The sequence below is a fragment of the Chiroxiphia lanceolata genome, chromosome 10, assembly GCF_009829145.1.
Source record: "Chiroxiphia lanceolata isolate bChiLan1 chromosome 10, bChiLan1.pri, whole genome shotgun sequence".
NCBI lineage: Eukaryota > Metazoa > Chordata > Aves > Passeriformes > Pipridae > Chiroxiphia > Chiroxiphia lanceolata.
The window spans coordinates 6,719,385-6,739,935 of NC_045646.1; the positions used below are offsets into that span (position 1 = coordinate 6,719,385).

The 20,551-nt window shown below is 41.4% G+C and overlaps 1 protein-coding gene across 6 annotated transcripts in view; it reads right to left on the reverse strand.

Moving 5' to 3' along the window:
• Positions 1-20,551, reverse strand: part of TBL1XR1 (TBL1X receptor 1) — a 110,851-nt gene that overhangs the window by 85,882 nt on the left and 4,418 nt on the right. Inside the window, exon 1 of one of the 6 annotated variants that reach the window (XM_032697775.1) lies at positions 19,318-19,437. The exons of the other annotated variants lie outside the window; for them this stretch is intronic. The gene's annotated coding sequence lies outside the window, so the exon portion shown is untranslated. Of the gene's footprint in view, positions 1-19,317; positions 19,438-20,551 lie in introns of those variants that run through there. 6 annotated transcript variants of the gene reach the window in all.

The window sequence follows — 20,551 nt, forward strand, 5'->3', positions numbered from 1 at the left end:
ATAAGGTGCCTGAAGCAAGCTATTTTCGAGTTTCCTCTAGTTTAATGACTCCTCATTTCCTCACTCCAGAGGCAAACCTGTAAGTGCCACAGGCCAGAGAGGAGCAAATAAGCACCTGTGGTAGTTAGGAGGAGAAAATGCAGTGAACACTCACCCAGTACGTGCAAGCCTGAAGGACAGATTGTGAACTGCCAACAGGGGATCCAATGAGGAAATCATATGGAGATGTAAGAGTCTGCCACTCATGTAAAATAACTTTCATTTCTTTAAAGTTACCTTAACTGCACACTCCTATGTGAGAAGTTCACATCCAGAAGACACTGCGGAATTTATTTCTTTATTAAGCAAACTCCCTCTCACTTATCCTCAAGTTTGACGGAAGTTGTTTCAGCTGTTGGAAGTTTCAGAGGACACCAGATAAATACTCAGGAGCCTGGAGTTTTAGAGTCTGGGACCATGAAGTACCAGCATGGTAAGAACACAGAGGAACTGTACCTAGTGTACATGACCCACGGTTGTGGCCATAAAACACACCTCACCCAGCACCCTCATTAACAACACAAACCCACAGCAGTAGATTGGACTGCCGTGGTGGTACTGCAAGGACAAACTTCAACATGCTTTTTCTTTCCATGTCTGAAGACTGAAAAGCTAGAGAAAGATACTGGAGAAATGTCTTATTGCAGAACTGCTTACCAGAGACCATTTCTCCTCACATTTCGCACTGCAGTAATCTGAAATTTTTACAGTGGCAAATAATGTTCCTTGTATTGCAAGGGTTTGAGGCTTTTTTTGCCACAAATGTGAACCTTTCCCCCCCCCCCCCCTCTGCGACCACACCAAGGACTCCAGCTGAAACAGGTCAAGGGCTCTTTCAGCAGAACATGGAACACCAAAACAGAATCACCACACAAGAGAGAAACTGGTACAAAACTATGTTGCCAGGTTGAATTTGCACGAAAAAAGGCCAGAAGGAGCAGCTGTGATCTGGCACACGCCAGGTTTGATCAGACACTACGGCTCCTCCAAAGGCAGTGTGTCCATCACATCATGCCCTTGCTGATTTCCTGGAAACAAGACAGTCAAAAAGCACACATACAAAATAACACACCCATTAGCGTGAGCATGGGAGCTCTGACCTAAGGTTAGTCTTGTTTGGGTTTTTAGATAGTTTAGGTAACTTTTCTAAGTCTCCATATCAGACTGAAAGCAGGATAGAAAATGCAGATGGGATTGCCATTTTCCATTTGGCCATGTACTAAGGGCAACTGTCGTTGGAAGCCTCAAGTGTCATGTAGAGATCTGGGGTTCTTAAATACCTGCCCTGCTCCCTGAAACAATACAGCTGTCGCTCCGGACAACAAAGAAATGCCAGTCTCCAAGTGCCACTCAAAGCTCATAATTTCCAGGAACACACAGCCCAATAAAGTGCAACAGAAAGTCATCACTGATCAAGAACATATCCTGCCCCAAATCCAACCACAAAGTGCTGCACAAGACATTCCAAAAAAAAAAAAAAAAAAAAAGTCACAAACAAGGAAAACTAATTCAGTCCCCTCCATACAAACACATCACTTCATGTGCTGGACTGAACTACTCAAAAATTCATTTTCTCCTCATTACCACATTCTCCACCCACTACTCCTCTTAATTCATTGGGTAAACTGACACACCCTCTCCCCCCCAAGCCATAACTGAAAGTTACAATTAACAAGATGACAATAAAGGAGGAGGAATCTGGTCTTAATCTTGTATTAATTCTTGTGTTCTTGCTTGCTGAGAAAAGAAGGTAAATTTCATTCTGAGTTTTCCTCAAATAACTGCAGCCAGTCAGCATGGTCTCCTGAGATTCTGCTTTCACTAGTGCCATCAAAACCCAAATTTCCTAAATGAAATAATAAAATAGAGGAACGCTCTAATGAAGGGGAGGCCAAACTGCCATAGCAGGTAACCAGGATAACACAAGATCAAACTGCAGGCTCTGAATCTGCTCCAACTTCCATGCAGCTTGTTTCACACTTTTTAGGGGAAGAGCACCAAAAACCGCTTGCCTTTGCACAGAAGTATAACTCTGACCACATGTTCTCTGCAGAATCACAGGTGTGATGTGGGTAGGTCTGAAACTAGACAGATAATGACAAATAGGCAATGATATATCAAATACAAAGCACCAGAAATGCTCTCCCACAAACACACATGCGTATTTTAATCTTCAATATATTGAAGGGTGGTACTGCAACTGTCAATACCACATTTAACTGTTGGAGGTTGCTGTTGAATAATGCAATGCATTAGCTATCAAAAAGGATTACATTTTTTGCCTTAAAATGTAACCATTTTGTCCAGCTCAACAAGGATGAGGAGGACAACGAGAAAGCCCTCAAAATACCAACAAAAATTGCCACCACAACTTACTGTCTCCAGAACATATTTCAGAAACAGGCCCCTCTACAGGAGCAACTTTGTCTCACAGACTGTCTAAAATTCTGACAAATGGGCAACCAGTCTTACACACAGCCTCTGACAGAGAAGATCACGCTTCAAAAATCCACTTGTCCATGCCTCAAGGTGGAACTACAGGGTAGCCAGCACACCCATGCTACCCGGTGTCATCTAGAAATTAATGAGGTGAATTAATTTAAGCAAATATTCCTGTAGCTCTCGACAGTTTTCAATGAAATCATTAAATGTTGTTCTCAGATGAGTCCACTGCGAACACACACAGCGCTAAAAATCTAACTTTCCATTCCCAATTTGAAACCTGTTACTTAAGTAACCATCCTAGACCATTCATTGCAGCTAAAAACCCCCAAACTGGCTAAAAACAGACACACCCACTGCAATCCAAGAGGACAAAAAGTAACTTCCTTCAATTGTGGTGCAGAGATAAGGTACCAGTAAGAAAACACTCAAATACAATTTATTTTAATGAAAGCAAAATGTTTCACATACCCTCCAGCTATAACCCCCAAAAGATCAATCTTCACAGCCTTTACTTCAATAGTTTCCTCCTCCAGGGCTGTTCCCAAAGCCAATTCAATTCTTCCCATGAGCTGTCTTCCCCTCAATGATACCTTCCCTCTCCATGCTTCAAATGTACACCAGCTGTATTTCTGTCAATTCCTGCCTGACCCACTGATAAAACATCAGAAATCGTCTCTTATCAGATCTGTCCCCAGGCCACCTAAACCATTACAAGATTTTCTCCCAGTAAAGGCTGGGATCAAAGCCAATCTCATTGTCAGCATGAACTGGGACACGGAGGAAGTCAGTGCAAGATGGGACGTCTCAAGCTATGAAGTACAGCCCAGCATCACAAGCAATAAGTGAAAACAGAAGTCCTTTCTCCTCTGGGAGCCACTTATTTTCATAAGACGTGAAGTCTGATTTTGAATTGTTCTGGGTCACAGTCAGATCCACATTTCAATGCATGCAAGATGATTAATATCAGTAGAGAACAAGGCATTATTTTGAGCTTCTGAAAACATAGCGTTGCAAGGAAACTGGACCTGGAGACACCTGAGAAAGGCACAGATCTGGTTATAGCTTAATATCTCGCCTCAACAAGGATCCTAAAGAGCTTTCCTTACTTCTCTGTGTATCAAAACCCCAGTGAGAGTTCAGTGTGTAACTTAAACCCCACCTCAACACTGATTTTGGCGTCCTCCTCACTGAGCACAGGGAGTGGAGAGGCAGCCTGACACGGACAAGGAGTCCATCACCTTTCTGACCCCAGCAGAATTACAGACTTAAATCCTCTGAGGCCTTAAATCCAGGCAGCAATAAGAACAGTATTGTCTAGGTGTTCCTAAAATCCTCACCATGGCATTACCAGAAAGACAATCCAGGTCACGTTTCTAATGCAAAGAGTTGCTCCAGTTGACCCAAGTTCCCGTTAAACTTCACATGGGACAACCTGAGAGCAGGACACAGGCAAATGCAGCTGAAAAACACCATTACAAGGACTTCACTTAGGGAGACTGATGGGGGTCCAGGCATTTCAATTGCATTTAAATAATTATTTGGATATAATTTATTTCAATTATTTTCATGCCTATCATAGGAATTGGGGTTTGCCTATTAAAAGGTAAAATAAATACCATTTCATAGAGAGCAAATTTTATAGGAATCTCACAGTGAATTAATTTTAAGTCAATATAATGAACCACGAAATAAAAACTGCCCCATAAATAATGAAGTCTTCCCATGCCACCCTATTACAGTAATCCTACTGTTTCACTAAATACTACAATAATTTCCACCATTCAAATTAAACAAAATGCAACTATTTCATTTACACACACGAGTGTCCACAGAACATGAAGGCATATCCATCCAGCCTGCAGTCAGAAAGTCTCTGAGTTTTTGGGTCTGTTTGGACAACATTCAAAATGTTACAATTTTTCTACCTCAAAATACATATTACAAAAAGATATCTTTTGAAAAAAAAAAAAAAAGGTTCAAACTAGAATGATTTGGGGATCAAAAAAAGTATTGCCCTGCTCCTCCTGAGCTGTTCCCAGTTGATTTTTATTATAAAATTTCTAAAAATAACCTTAAAGAAAATCATCATACTAACAATAGGGTCAGAATGTATAAATTCGTGGATGCTCCACAGAGAATGTGGGTTGGTGTCACACTCGGATAAAGCTGAATGGGTTCAGGGAGCTGGTCGTTAACTGGAAATGGATGAACAATGTGTTTTTATTGAGGAAAGCCAACACAAGAGGGGGAAGGGACAGCTGTTGAGGTAACATTGCAACCATCAGAACCAATTTTGCTCAGGCAATAAAGAGGAGTGGAAAACAGCACAGCATTATTTTACGTTTTTTTGCTAAACAAACAAAAAATCCTGAATACAAATTCAGGAGATGAAAGAGAAGTGCTGGTCAACAGAATAACTTGCAAATTTCAAGAGACAAATGCGGCAGATAAACATTGAGCAGTATAGATTGAGGACAAGACATGTGAAACCGCCAAAGAAAAAGTTAGGTCCACCTAACCAAAAAACAAGCAACAAAAAAAGCCCCAAAACAAAATAAAACAGCGATCAGAGCTCTATCAAACCACCCTGAAAAATGCCTGATGTAATTTCTAAATTTCTCCTTATTTCGACCCACTTTGTTATTAAAAAGAGAAATACCGGCATCTATTTCTGGAACTGCACTATGTGGCACTCTCATCTTCTATTTCATTCTTGCTCCAATAGGTAAAACCAGTGATCCTGCAAGAACTTGGTCACACAGGGGACACAATTACCTTGTTTAGGTAGCCAGTGACCAATTTTGAGAGATTTCTGTCTACATTTTCCAGTGAAAGTAGTTTCAAAACATTCTTCAGCATATTGGGATTTTCTTTGCTCATGTGTAACAGGCAGTAAATTACTTTTACTGTTGAAATTAAATCTAGACTACAACTGTTCCTTAGTAGCTTAGAACTGCATTACACAAAAACAGTGGGTTTTTTCTCATTTTCAAAATTTTATTGAGATGCATTCACTACTAAAAAAAAAAAAATCAAAATAAAAGGCCACCAAAAAACCCAACTCCCCACTCTACAATAAGCATTAACAATCTTTCAAGATCAAATCCTGCAGGTGTGTAAAGAGGAGACAAAAACCTTCTACGATTTGGGAATCCCCTTATAACCGTCCCTTATAACACTTGCTCTACAGATGCAGTTCTCACTTCCACCAGTCCAGTACACATTCATTACCTAAATAAAAGTGTAATTAATGGCCTGATGCAAGGAGTTCCATAGTCATGTTTAGTCTGTCCTGCCCTTTCAACAAGTATGAGGAGATAAAATCCTACAACACTGAATACTGTTATATTCAACTACATACAGCTACCTTCTCATGAAAATACATTCAAAAACTCTCCCATCATTCCATTGCCACTGCTCATTTCATTTGCCTTGCTTCTACCCCTTGCTCCACCACTTTCCTTCCTAGCTCTGGGATTTATTAACTTGAGTAAATGTGATTTCAGTATTTCTTCTGCAGCAACGCTCAGCAGATGTCTCCCATCTCTATTTATACAACTCTAGAACTGGTAATAAACATGATTTTCCTATTGCCACACTACATTTTTTAATGAGACATCATTCCCCGTCTCTGTTTACCAAGAATTACATTGGCCACAACTGAGTCCTCATCCCACATTATTACACCACATCACAGGAGTCTGGAAGGCTGAGTGGAAACTTGTTGCTGTATATGAAGGAACGTTTAATGGTCGAGGATTGGAGATCCTCCTCCTCCTCCCCGTGCCTGCGGACAGTACAGATACCTTCCTGCCAGCCTCTGAGTATGTGATGGGAGGGAGATGGCATCAGGCATAACACACTGAGACTTCAGAGCTTATTTCCACCCAGATCCCAACCCCAGTGACTGTCACAGGACTGTGCCAAAGATATTTGTCCAAGACCGAGTGTGCGGTTCCTACAATGACGTCAGATGCCTGGGCAGTCAGCCAACTTCCTATGGAAGTGGCTTCAATATTGCTGAAGTTCAATCTAATTGTATTTATCATATGATTACTTATGTAAGGAGCCAGCAGCTTGTATAGGTAACCTGTATTTTTGAATCTAATAAAATAAAATATGTTTTGAAAATACAAAGAAAGAGATAGATTGAGCTAAATAGAAATCATATTAAAGTTTCATGCCTTCCTCTAAAGTCAATTACTCCAGAAAGGAACAGATGTTAGCCAAGACAAATTCTATCCGTGCTCAATTGGGACTTGGAAAGCCTGATGCAAAGTAGAATATTTTCTCACCTGCAAATTTACAATTGTTCCATATCCATAGTTATACCCTAAGTGTAAAGTCCTGCCCCTTCTACTCATACTTCATAACAGGTTCTCACTGCGCCAAGGCTTTGCACGAATTTTTTTCATTTATTCCCTTTACAACCCTTCTGTAACACACAAAAAACTTCACCCAACAAACCAAAAAGCCAAACGAATTTGAAGACAGTGGTGCCACAGGTACTAAAGTGGCCATTTCCTCTTCCTGGACGTTACAACACCATGCACACTTTCATCTCTGAGCATCCATTCCCTACTGCAGTATTTTGTCACTGCAGTTCTAACCACACACAAACACAACTAAGCCCCGTGGTGTGCCCAGAATGATGGATCCCTGTCCCACAGGCGACATGCAGTGCCATGTCAGGTGGCAGTATCCTGAAACACTCATGATCCTCACACAGTTCATTGCTAACAGACAGGACTACGAAGCTGGTGAAGTTCCTACCCAGCTAAAGCAGTACATTGAACTTATGTCTTCATGTAATCAGCGCTCCAAAGAGAAGAGCAAGAAACACAATTACTGCCACTGCTCCCCCTCCTCTATGCTCTTAAGGCCCTGGACTCTTCTTCCAGTCCTCAAAAAGGAAATATGCATTCACACACCCCAGTTCAGATCTCAGATTCTGGCAGAGCATTTCCAAGGTCTCTGCCACCCTTTCTGATCATCCCTCTCTCCAAAATAACAGCTCGGAAGTTCAGTGACAAACACCAATAGGAGAAGGACAGCAGGAAAGGCCCTGTCCTTCAGCAGTGCCTTCAGGGTTCACTGTGTATGTGAAGGACTGTACCAGCCAGGAACACTGCAATCTCACAACTTTGACATGGAAAACTCCAATTTGTTACTGTAAATTAAATTTAGATCCCTTTCTAAAAACATAAATAAGGCAGACAAAATAATATTAAAAAAAAAAACCCAAACAACACACAGAGACCCAAATTTTTCCCTCTGTGGCACTTTTTTGCACAGGATGTGTTTACACCACTGTTAATCACCCATTATTACAAAGTACATTGTGCAAGGAAGTGAAAATGTTCTGAAATTCTGGAGAAAAACATTTGTTAAAAATGTTTTGTCATAATTTGTTAGGTATGTCACAAATGTTGGATGAACATTAATGCATTTTGTTTCAAAGATTATTCTGCTATCTTTACCCTTTTGCTTGCATACCAAATAATACCATTTTGTCACTTAAGGCTTATTAATAATATTACACACAACCTCTCCACAGTAAGTGGTTCACTCACCTGAACAGCGTACTATATTAAAAATGCAAAATGTCAGATTTATGTTCTACGGAATAGCCCCACCAACATTAAAAAAAAAAAACAAAACAAAAAAAAAACCAACAAAAGAAACCCAAAACAAAACCAAAAATATCCCTTGCTGACACAAAGGTCACGACTTTGCCAAACTTCAAGCACATGTTGTCAAACAGGAAATAAAGCTTTTCAAGAAAAATTTTTAACAGGTAAAGAAAACAACTGACTCATTTTTCTTGTTGCTGTTATCGCAACAGCTGAGCTATTCCAGCTAGTCTGGCAAGAGAAGGGAGCCTACTCAATACCAGCCTTATCACGAAATGTTTTGGCCTACTTATAAAAAAACAAATGTGATCCAATTTCCCAAGCTTAGTTGTTTTTACAAAGCTTTTCCCCTCTGCAACCACATTTCCACTGGGATCATAACCAGAAGTGATCACATAAACAAGTGAGTTTCTGTGAGGGCCGTGACCCCACTTGCAGTTTCCTTGTCCATCCCAAACCACCACCTCTGTGATGGGGGCACAGGGATGGACATCCCTACACGCAGGAACAAAAAGCACCTTCAAGTTTTGTCAATGATTGAGAAGATTAGGTCCAAAACAAAGTCCCCAGAAAAAAGCAAACCCCCAAAAAAGCAGCAATCAAGATCTACGATTCCAGACCAGCTTTTGCCCATGGAAAACACAAGCTGTGACAAGCCTCACTTTGGAAAAGTCTTAACACAAATCGCCACCTCTGTTTGAGCTCACATTTATTACTGCAGTTATTTGGTGTTGCCAGTGCTCATGTGCAGAGCAGCTCACACATATATTTATTGTCTGAATCCTCTGGTAAATTAGTGTAAGTAATCTCTATACAGCAAAACCATCTCTTCTAATAAGTATCAACAAATAGGACTGCAGAGGATTCCACAACACAAAAATAGGCTAGCAGATGAAAATACAGCTCTTTTAAAACACTTCTTGGCTAAACAGGAAGCTAAGAAAAACAGGCCATGAATATAGCCCACAAATGCTGAACCACCTCACAACAGGCACACAAAAGACGCTTCACAAATAAACACAGAACAGCAAGCATTTCAAAAATTGTTCAGCTTGGTTTATAATTGATTTTGTTAAGCCACATTCTGCTTTTGACTTCGTATATTTTGGGACCAGTTACGCGGGGGGGGGGGGGGGGGAAGAAAAGTCATTTTTAGCAATTTATAACCACACAGTCACACTCTTCTTAAGAGCAGGCCCAAGGCTGTGTGCACAGATCTAACTCTGCTTTCTCCACACATACATTATGCAATGCAATGTGATAAATATGTAACCATGGAGGCACACACTGTATTGCAAACAGGACACAGAGCTCCTCGGTGACCCGGGAGAAGGCAGGCTACACCATGTTCTAGCTGTGATTCCCTCCCCCCCATTTCTTTTTCATAATGGTCCAGCACTTATTCTGCAGCCTTTTTATACCATCTCCTCTCTGAGGTATGTAAATAATTTAGTCAACAGCAATGCATTATGCAATTTATTTTCAGCCAACAGCACAGCCCTCGTTAGGTACAATTCATGGGAAGAAGCAGTTAATTATGGTAATTCATCTGCAGACCTAGGTGAGCAATTTCACTGTTATTCTGCTATCCTACTTAATATGCATATGCTGTGTAAGAGCAGCTAAATGGCAACTTTCAAGGCTGACATCCCAAACCCTGATTCCATAACAAGCTCTGAACCTGGGCTTCAAGGCAGAGCTACAGTAAACACGGCTTCTGGGAGGCGAAGGAGTCGATTTACACAAAACAAATTGCAAGCTCAGGGTTTAAGGTAGTCTGGTGAATAGACCTCTACAAGATCCTAGGAATAATTCTATGCTATTGTATTGCACTATTTGTGGAATGGTATGTGATCATATAATTAGAGATCATATAGTATATTCACACAAAGAATACTTTAGGGCTTGCCGGGGAGGGGGGAGGGGACCTCTTTTAAAAAAGAAAATTACATTATCTGGAAATTCAGAGCTAATCTCAACAACTCAGAAATGCTACCACAGAGCTTTTGCTTCAGAAACTTCAGAAAAATACACTTCGGGTCTGATTTCTCCCTGAGGAAGAAACAGTTCCAAACAAAGCCAGTTGAGGTTTTGAGTCACTAAGATATTAAAAGCCTAAGTGAGGAAAATAAACTGAAATATGTGCAAATATTAAAAAAAAAAATAATAATAATTTCTAAACTGCAGCTCTATGACTGCAATGATGAGGGGGCAAAGATGGCATTTGTTTCAGAAGCAACACCGAGAGAAGCGCTCTGGACAGGTGCAGGAAAAATGCCATCGGTTTGGTAGCTAAATCAGAGGAGAGGAGGGAACAAAGGGCAGGTTCCAATTGGGCACAGGAGGGTGGCACTTTCCTGGAGAAGGGCTGTGCTCAAGTACAGCCTAGTTACCCCTTCTGTTTAGGGGAAGGCTCCAGCCTCTTCTCCTGTTGACCCCGGACAGAGGCCATCTGGACTGTACTTTGGGGTGACCCCCTGACCCAGCGCCTGCTTCCCTGGGCGCCTCGGCACAAGCCTTTGAGCAGCCTTGAGAGAAGAGTCCTTGATCATGGGGCTCCTCTTGGCTGCACCTCATCTCCACCCTTCTGTAGCCTGTCTGCAGCCTTCAGAAACCGATTGCTAAATGGCCCAGCTTGCATAACTTCGAAGAGCACACAGCTACCAAAGGACAGCCTGCTGCCAAATCCCTGCCCTCCCCAGGGAAGCACACGAAATCCTGCAAAAATCACTGAACCTCCGCTCGCTCTGGAGAGCAGGCACCCAACTCGAGACAGGTTTGTATGTGCAGTGCTGGTCTTCAGCCACAAACCAGGCCTAGAAACCTGCAAGCCCCTCCTCAGTTAAAAGATTAAAGTCATAAAAACTTGAGATAGTCACTGCTTTGATGACTGAAGGCACAGAATTTTGACATGAGCATCTTGAAGGTCTCAGAGGAGCACAGGTCCAAGATGTACGTGCCCACCCAGCTTTAATTTTAACCCCATACAATTTGATACAGCCGCAGGACTAAAACATTAGTGGCCTCTGGTTTGTTTATGACTGACTACATAGACTAGAATGTGCTTTGCCAAAACTCATAGTTAAAACAAAAACCAGCGTTCAAACAGCACAAGACTTCATAAACCAAATAAACAACACATTACAAATATTTAAGGCTTCCAAGCAAAGGCTACTTCTGTAAATTCCAACATTTAAACTGGCAACAAAATATTTTAGACACTGAGACAAATGACTGGCTAAAAAATGCTACCCCATCGTCATCATAATTTCAAACAGTTAATTTTTCTGTTCTCCTGAAATATGCACGGCACTCAAATTATAACTGAGCAAATGTACATATCCCTTGCTATTTAAAACAAAACAAAAAAATTGGAAACATTAAATTTAAATCTTTTTGTTTAACCCGGGACTAGAAAACTGTCAGCCCTGAAAATTAGTTTCACAGAGCCTTAATGCATCTGAAAATGGCTTATTTGCTACACATGACAAGCAAATTCTGAAATAAAGGGAAACCCTTTCCCTCAACATGCGCACTAATATTTTTCTTTCCTGAAGGTTGGATCATTTCCAGAGAACCTGAATTGACTTCAATGGCGTGATAATACATTTCTTACAAAGAACACAAACTGCCTCAGAACACGAGAAAACAGTTCAACTAAGAAAGGGCTTCAATCAGCTCTTCTAAATATACACAAGGATCACACTTAAAAGTGATAATTTTTCAACAATTAGGGCTTGACTACACCAACAGCTATATCTGCTGATATATAGATATATATTACACTAAAGAGGAATTAAACACTTTCTTTCTGGAGTCATTCCAAACAAAAATGTGAACATACTGTAAATTCCCTCTTTTAACTTCAAGCCATGCTGCCAGCAAGCGTAAATACATTTTTGTAAAGTTTAAGCAATTTATTAAAGTGCTGGCAGGACTTTCTTTTCAAATTAACCAGAGGATACTTCTCAGAGTAGAATATGGTGAAAATAAGAAAAGTCACCATACAAAATTACAATTTACAACAGGAAAACCCAAAGTACTATTCCCAAACTGAAGAGATTCCCAAAAATTTCATTTTCCAGCAAGTGAAAAGCAGCCAAACAACAACAGGGAGTATGTGCTCATCAGTGTCACAAGCATATCTGTGACAGCCAAGACTGAAGTGTGTTTTAGGAGGCACCAATACTGACACTCACCTGAAATCAACGCCCTCAGACAAGGAAAACACCACTGGCTCCCAGTAAAGGGCATAAAAAAAGATATTTATACAAGCTTGTGCATTTGCTTAACCATAAATTTATAAACAAGAATCATTTCGGAAGTTATAAAGAAAGACTTGCCCAAATGAAATTGTGAGCACGTGACAAAGACCGTGTCACCCTTTATTTTTATTTTTTACACGGACAAACCCAAGCAGCCCAGACGGTTTGAGTCATGCGATCCTGCTGGCTGGTGTCAGACTGGGCTGAGCTATCAGCCACCCCACTGCAGCCTGTGAAGATTCTGTCTGATAGCAAAGCTGAGATAAGAAGTTCACGGCCCACCCTCACCGTTCACACCTCTGGTTAAGCTAAAGTTTACCACCACCTTTACAGTAACAACGCAGCAGTTTGTGAGGTCATGCTGCAAACTGGTTCAGTAAAACTACCTGGATTTTAATACACACATCCCACTCCCAAAATAGCTGTTGCCTTTAACACATCCTTACAGAGACGATGTTTTTAGGAGCAATAAGCCTCTTTATCAGCACAGCAGAGGAGACAATAGAAACTTTTTTGCATCTCTGCTCCATCAAGAACAGGGTCAGCTTAAGGGTCCCACCACCTCCCTTCCCACCCCAACTGCTGAGTTAAGTGGCTGCTTGAGTAGCTATGCTCCAAAACCCATCCCTCAAGTGGTTCCACCACGAAAATTCAGCCTTTCCTCATCCCCAAAGAGCTGCCAGGGTCCAGAAAAAGCACAGGCGTCTTGAAACTTCATATAAGGTGGCATTCCCACTTTACTAAGGACACAAATACGCTACTTTACGAACCAAGTAGCTTGATTTCAACATGTACTGGCACTATCAGAAAATATTTCCAATGCAAAGAACCATGTTTTGTCTAACATAAGACAAAATTAAAAGACACACACAAAAATAAGGAACGGAGCACTTGCCTAAACTGAAAACTCCAAGGAAGCAGAGGATGAAAAATGAAACGAGCCACTTTACACTGCCATGCAGCCTTTCACCAGAAGGTCTCAGGGCACTGAACAGGTCTGAAAATGCTCCTGCTAAGAATTAAATCACTGGTGCATGGGTAAATTTGTTAATCCATTTGCTAAGGTCACAGAGTGGCAGAAATAGCAGATAATCCTGACACCAGCTTCTGTCCTAATCATTATGAGGACAGAAAATCTTCAGTGATGCAAACTAAAGTAAACATAGTTATCTGTTACATACACGTATATTAGGTCAACTCAGAAAAGCAAAATTTTGGGTGTGGGGACTGGAGGTGTGTCCTTGGGAATCCACCACAAAGCTAGAGAGGCCTCTGAAAATGCAGAGAAATACTTTATAACCAGAAAGTAATTCCATAATTGCCTCTATCAAGCTACAATAGTTTCTACCAGCCTGAAAGTTTCTACCACCTTTCGTGACATTACATATGAAAGCATCTTGATAATACCTGCAATGGAACTCTAACAATTCAGGACCATTTTGGTGAATGCTCTTGTTTAGGTATAAAACACACCGCAAGCACAGGTTTCCGAAGAGGAAAAAGCAAGACTACGAGCTGACAAAAAGAGAAAAAAACCCAACAACTGATTCTACAAATCAAAAGTACTGGACCAGACAATGAGCTACTACACTACTATATTCCTTATACTACACACATAAGGAATGCCACCTTATATGAAGTTTCAAGACGCCTGTGCTTTTTCTGGACCCTGGCAGCTCTTTGGGGATGAGGAAAGGCTGAATTTTCGTGGTGGAACCACTTGAGGGATGGGTTTTGGAGCATAGCTACTCAAGATGTACTAAACACAACAACATAATAGAAATCACTGTAGGCAGGGAAGAGTAATCTTTCTGCTCTTCCTTAAGCGAAACTCACAGCAATTTCAATGGAATTCTCCCCCAGATACAGCTGGATGACTACATCCACAGCCTCCAAGTGCCAAGTCTGCTCCTGCAGCCAGCCTCTATTGCATCCATCTTAGTTACACTACACATATCCCGATTACAGGGATTTATACATGGCAAGAGTAATTTAAAGGTGATCCACAAAACTGTGACCACAGTAGAGATGAGGTTCACTGTTATCGTCTCAAGTGTCAACAGCTTTGAGGTAAAGGACCTACACCTGAAAGACTTCCAAGCAAAAATCTTTTCCTGACTTTTGAGAAAGAACATCTTGCGGTCTCTCTGCCCCAAGCACATCCGCGCTTCCGAGCCAGAACACAAGCCTGCTATCCATAGGTTTCTCTAGACAACAAGGTAGGAGAGAGTTTATGACTCCCTAACCACTTGCGCTTATTTTCTTAGGTTCGGGACGACAAGACATCAAATAAAAATGCTGCTTAGATACCAAGCAAGAGGTTATTTCGTATATTACAGCAGTTTCTAGCCGTGAAGTCTTTAAAGACAATCTTTCCACTCCAAAGTCACACTTACACACACTCATCTGTGCCGGGCAGGACAGAGGCGCCTGTGCGCAAGTCGCAGCTCGCAGCCTCAAAGCAGTGTTTGTTCACCCAGAACAATGGGGCATGTGACTTGTCAACACTACCCACAACAAAAACAATAAGATAAGGCTGCCACTGATTTTGGGATGACTGACTTTGTTTTTGCTAATTTTAAGTCACAACATCAGTGAAAAGCTTATTGCATAAACCCCCTTATTTTGAAAAGCCCAAAGCCAACCTCACCTTGCGCTGAGGTTTTTGCTCAGGCTTCCTCAGCTTTTTGTGTTCGCACTAAACACTCACACCAACTCCCTCCAAAGCCTCCCTCTGACTTCATCAAGAGTTGGATCAATGCTTTATGCCTAAAGCCAAGATTATTTTTATCAAATAAAGCACTGCCAAAATTTGTCCTCTCTGTTTCCTGCGTGCCTGTCCCAGCCACCCATCTGCCCACAGGCAGAGCCCTTGCTCACCTCTGCTCGCTGCCAACCCGCAAAATGAGACTTCCTCAGCAGCACCATCCAAACCCTTTCAGCCCCTCTGGTTCAAGAGGGCTACCTACCTGGGATCAAGCCCTATATGTAAACTTAACTAACGCTATGAGAAATGGGAAGAAAGCAGAGAAACCCCAGAGAACGGAAACAAAAAGGCACCGGTTTAAAGGACTGACAAGAACAGATGGGGAGAACACAAAAGAAAAGTCCAAAATGACAGAGAGAGAAAGTCCAGGGAAAAAACACAAGTGGGGAAAGATTAGAAAACTCAAATAAAGCCTCAGCATGGGGTAAGAATAAAGTGATGGAAACTGTCAGGATGGACACAAAACACTCTGGTACACAACACTAATTTGCCATATTCATGCTACATCATGGACAAGGAAGCAGAGCCAAGAAGAGGAGCAGGCACAGCCACTCTAACCCTTGGAAGAGTAAGCGTCAGAAAGAAAAAAAGCAGTACAATCTTGCACCACTTGTCTTTTATTATGAAGGGGGAAGTTTGGGGGGTTATTTTAATCACACAGAACAGCAGTAGGCCCAACAGCACCAGATTAACAAATAAAACTAGGCAGTAAGAGGCACATGGAAGTACGCTGCAGTTCCAAATTTACAGCATTTACAGGAACATTAATGTAAATGAAATCTGACTAACCTGATCTCTGAACGTGTGTTTTTAAAACCAGTACATTTCTTTCCTTTCACCTTGAAAAAACTCCGTTCCGCAAGCAGGTAGTTACAAACCACGGCTGGGAAAGCAGGAGGCACATCGAGCAGGCAAATTAGATTTTACATATTCTAACACCATCAGTGGAGCTTTCTGGAGCTCTGCAGCAGTGTCCAACGGACACAAGCCTTGCTGCTGGCACAACAGAGAACCTCAGCCTACGTAGGGGACGTACTCTTAGCTGGAGTCTGTCACTGCATTTCACATACCCTCCGAGCCTCATGTGTGAAGTCATCCATAGCATCAAAAAGCGAGTCAAAACACATCGAAAGTGTTTTCCCTGGCTACCTCTTAAAGTTTCCATCCCTTTATCCTTCATATATATTTTTTTAAATTCTTCTTACCAATTCTGTCAATACACACAGGGTCTCTAAAAGTTCAAAGTGCCCCAGTACATACAAGCAGCCACCAACTCTCCAACATGGGGACCCCAAGCTGTGTCCCAGGCACTGGGACAACAAGAGGAGATTGACAGGAATATTGTTTGGAGCTTTCACGGCCAGCCCCCAGAACCACACAGAGAGCAATTTCTAAGTTAATTTCTAAGGCAAAAGCAATGCCCATGCATTCTACTGGAAAATAATACCCCTGGGAGTGCTGTGGTGCCCAGGCACCCTAATGGGATGACCCAACGAGCAAGGGGGTGTTTTATTTTAATGGAACAGACTCTTAGAACTTAATTACTAATGTATTTACTGTGTATGAAATGCACTGTAAGAAAGATTCTTACAAAAGCCTTGATGAACTAGGAATAACTAATCCATATCAAAATAACCTTGCACGTGTAGACAGCAGAAGACCCAACTAACATGGACTTTGCCAACAGTAAGATAAACACATTGATATTTCTAATGCAATCCAAGGCCCTCCACAATCTGCCCTGGAACACAGTCACAGTAATACAAAGCAATTTTCTCACAATTCAAATAATTGTGACAAACATTTACTATAATGGCAAAAGCTGTTAAAAAAAAAGTTGGTTTCTATTAATCAGCTACATTTAGATATCCGTTCCTGCTATCAGATCAAGCTCACCAAAGCTGCCTATTAGGCTGTTTCATTGTATTTTTGTTCAAGTTTTATTGCAATTCAACATACCGAAGTTTCTTATTCCTGACTTTTTTTCATCCTACCCAGTGCTAGATACTTACAATCTCAACAAGACACCAGATTGTGAAATTTAGTTGTGCATTTGAAATAAAGGGAAAAATCAGGTCCTGGGTCTGAACCAGCAGAATATTCATGTTGTTCAGCGAGTACGGACCCTACTTCTCTAAACCCCAGATCCACTGCAGTAGCCATTTCTAGCACAATTTATTTGATGTCAGCATTAATAGATGGTTTTGGCAACACGGGTCCCTCATTTTCCTCCATCCACATCTGTGCTAATGTTGCTTTCAAAGTACACTAAAAAGTATTCTATCTGAACAAACATAACTCCTAAGTAAATACGTTACAGATTCACAAACACCATCATGGTAAAAATCTGTATTTTCACAAAGCACTTCCTAATTAAAATTTATCTCCAAGAGTATTTATTTAGGAATGCATGTTTGTGTTAATATCCAGGCAAAAATTTCTGCACTAGAGAAGAATGTGGACATCCATACAAAAATTAGTGGTGATTCACTGTTTAACAGTTGTCTTCCCTTTACAGCACACTGCAGACTCAAGGACACGTCGCCAAACTGAGAGCACCAATACTTCCTTTAACCTAATACAGGACAAATAAATACACTTCAACAGCTTCTAAATCTTGCACGTCCTACTTTTTTGACCCAGATCTCTTGTTGTTTCCCCCATAGGTCTATGCAATATCAAAACTATTTCTTTCTCCACAAATTTAAACATAACCTAAAAGAGGAAAAGTCCTCATGATTTCTTTGAGCTGGAGACACCAGGAAGCAGGGGGGAGGGGCAACAGACTCACGTCTGTTAAGATCAATTGGTGTTTTAAGGTAAGATTTTCAGCCACATTTAACACTCTCCCAAGTGCTCAAATTAATGGCAAAAATGCTCATTTGTCCAAGAGGACTCTAAGTTACACCAGCATCAATAATAAATGAAAAATAATTGAATCTTTTTATTACTATTTTTACAAAGCAAAAACGTATTTTCAGAAGCCTTGCTGACAATCGAGCGTGAATCAGTCTGTCCAAAAATCACAAAAGAGCTATGAAACTTATTATTCCTCTCCTTGGCCAGCCTGGGCAACTCTTTGCAGGAAATCAAACGGCTGCTTCTTTGCCTGGTACTTTTAGGGAACCATCAGGGGACTGAAATCCACCTCGTGTGTGCTCACCATGCAGCAAATTCCCTGCTCAGTTTGCCGGCGATAGGCCACCCATGTGAAGAGCCTGAACTTTTAACATCGTTAATGTCAAATGGATGCAACTTCTAGGGCTGGTTATATTTAGGGCTCTAGACCTTGACAATTTCTGTGGTTTTGGCACTGGGCACAATATTTAGCACTACATTTTCACAAACAGTAAATATTTGACCCTTAACTCGTAACCTTGGAAAAATGCTCCAGGAATAGGCTGCAGAGAGATCTTTTCTGTGCGCTCTCTGGTCTCGACCAGCAGGCACGTAGCTGTGTACAGAGCAGGAAAGTTTCCACAGGCACTTTCACAGTCCCAATTCATAAAAGTCTACCATCGGCCTGACGTCAGTGGGGTTCGGAGGGAGCTCTGCGTGCAGCTGGGGAAGTGACTGAACCATTCCCCAAACCCACAACGGGTTAAAAGGAGCACCAGCATTAGCTGCAGGGTGCTCCTGCTGCTTGTCTGCCTTGCCAGGCTGGCGAAACTGGGGGAAGGGAAGGCCTACTACTAACACCACACCACCTAAAACTTCCAGTAATGCACCTCCAGCAATCTGAAATGACACTCAGCATGTCTGCATATGGCACACGGTTGTATAGAGTGTGTCTGTAGTACACTGAGATCGAACAAAGATTGAACTGAGCCTTAGATCATAAAAGAAAAACAGAAAAACCACACAACTGTTTTTTCTCTGGATGATTCTGATTTTTTACTGCTAGACATTACTAGTAAACAAGATTGCTCCTTTGCAACATGGAGACTTCAGAATTACAACAATAAACACAAGTCAGAGTACATAACATAGCCTTTTACTAATACTGCTCCCAGGAACAGAAACTACACCCTCACGGGAGTTTGCAAAAGCCAGCAAACCACACACAAGAGTTGATTTTTAGAAATGCTAAGCACACACAGAGACTGCCAACTTCACATGCAACTGTGGGGACTCAGCATCTTAGAAAATAAGACTATTAATATCTTACTTTACAGATGCAGATGCCAGTTTATACTCTTCAGAGGAGTCATGTTTGCACCAAACAGAACTGCAGCACAAATCCAGGGGACTGATCCCCACTCCCACTGCACTCTGGAGCGCTCAGCTACTGGAGCCCAGCATGGCACACAGAGCACCACAAAGGGCCACGGGCAGGCACTGAACCACGTAACCAGGTTGACACCCAACCTGTTTGCATTACTCATCCTGAAAAAATGATGTGTTAGTCTGATAGCACACCCAGGGATGTTGCTTCTGGTATTCAAACTGACATATTGAGAAGGACCTCAGTATCTCCTCGTAGCACTGAGTAAGGCCACATACACGTACATTCAAAGACCAAAAAGGGACTCTTTGAATGAGATCACATACATTGGCCAAGACAATTCCGTAACATTCCTCCTCCTCCTCATCGCTTTGGAGCTTCTTTCAGTAGGTTTTTCAGAGAGTTACACCAATTCCCCAAACCTTTGGATAACTATTTCTACGGGTAAGGAAATACGCTCAGAAGTCTTCCCTGCAATCAGCCCATCCAAGAAAGAAAGTGAGCAAGGGTGAGGTGCAGCACCAGCATTTCACTCCTTGGCTAGCCAAGACAGCAAGATCCTTCACACCTGACCAGTGTGTGCACTTATCCCTACAGTTAAATAACCTCCAGCTTGGAATGACCGCCTATTTCTTATCAAGGAATGATTTATTTTTTTTTAACCATGTAAAAAGGAAAGTCCAAAGGATGTCACAGAAAGCTACGTGGTAAAGTATTAAAGATCAGGGTTTCAGAGTATAAGCTGAGTTACGACTCTATAGATCCTTCAGAACCAAAGGAAAATTCAATGTGAGCTCAAACAAGGCCATTGAGACTCCAGGGCATTTTGTATCAACAAGTTCAGCCTTGTTTTCATTACAAGAAAGAAGAAAAGGGCCTTCCCATTCTGGATTTGACATCACAAGATGAAATCCTAAGGAGAAGAAGTTGTTCACAGTTTTCATACAAACTGGCAGTGTGATTTCCAGACCAGACTTCCAAACCTTTTCACTCAAGCAATCAACCCTCCCAAAGTGACAGCTAAGCTGCCTCATCTTCACTGCTTCTTACCTCCAGTTAGCTAATTCAATTTTGCAAAATTAAAAGAAAGCCAATATATTCCCCTACAATTTCATATCAAAAGATATTTCTTATTCCTCATTTCATTGTCATACTTTATCTCGGAGGAAACCAATTA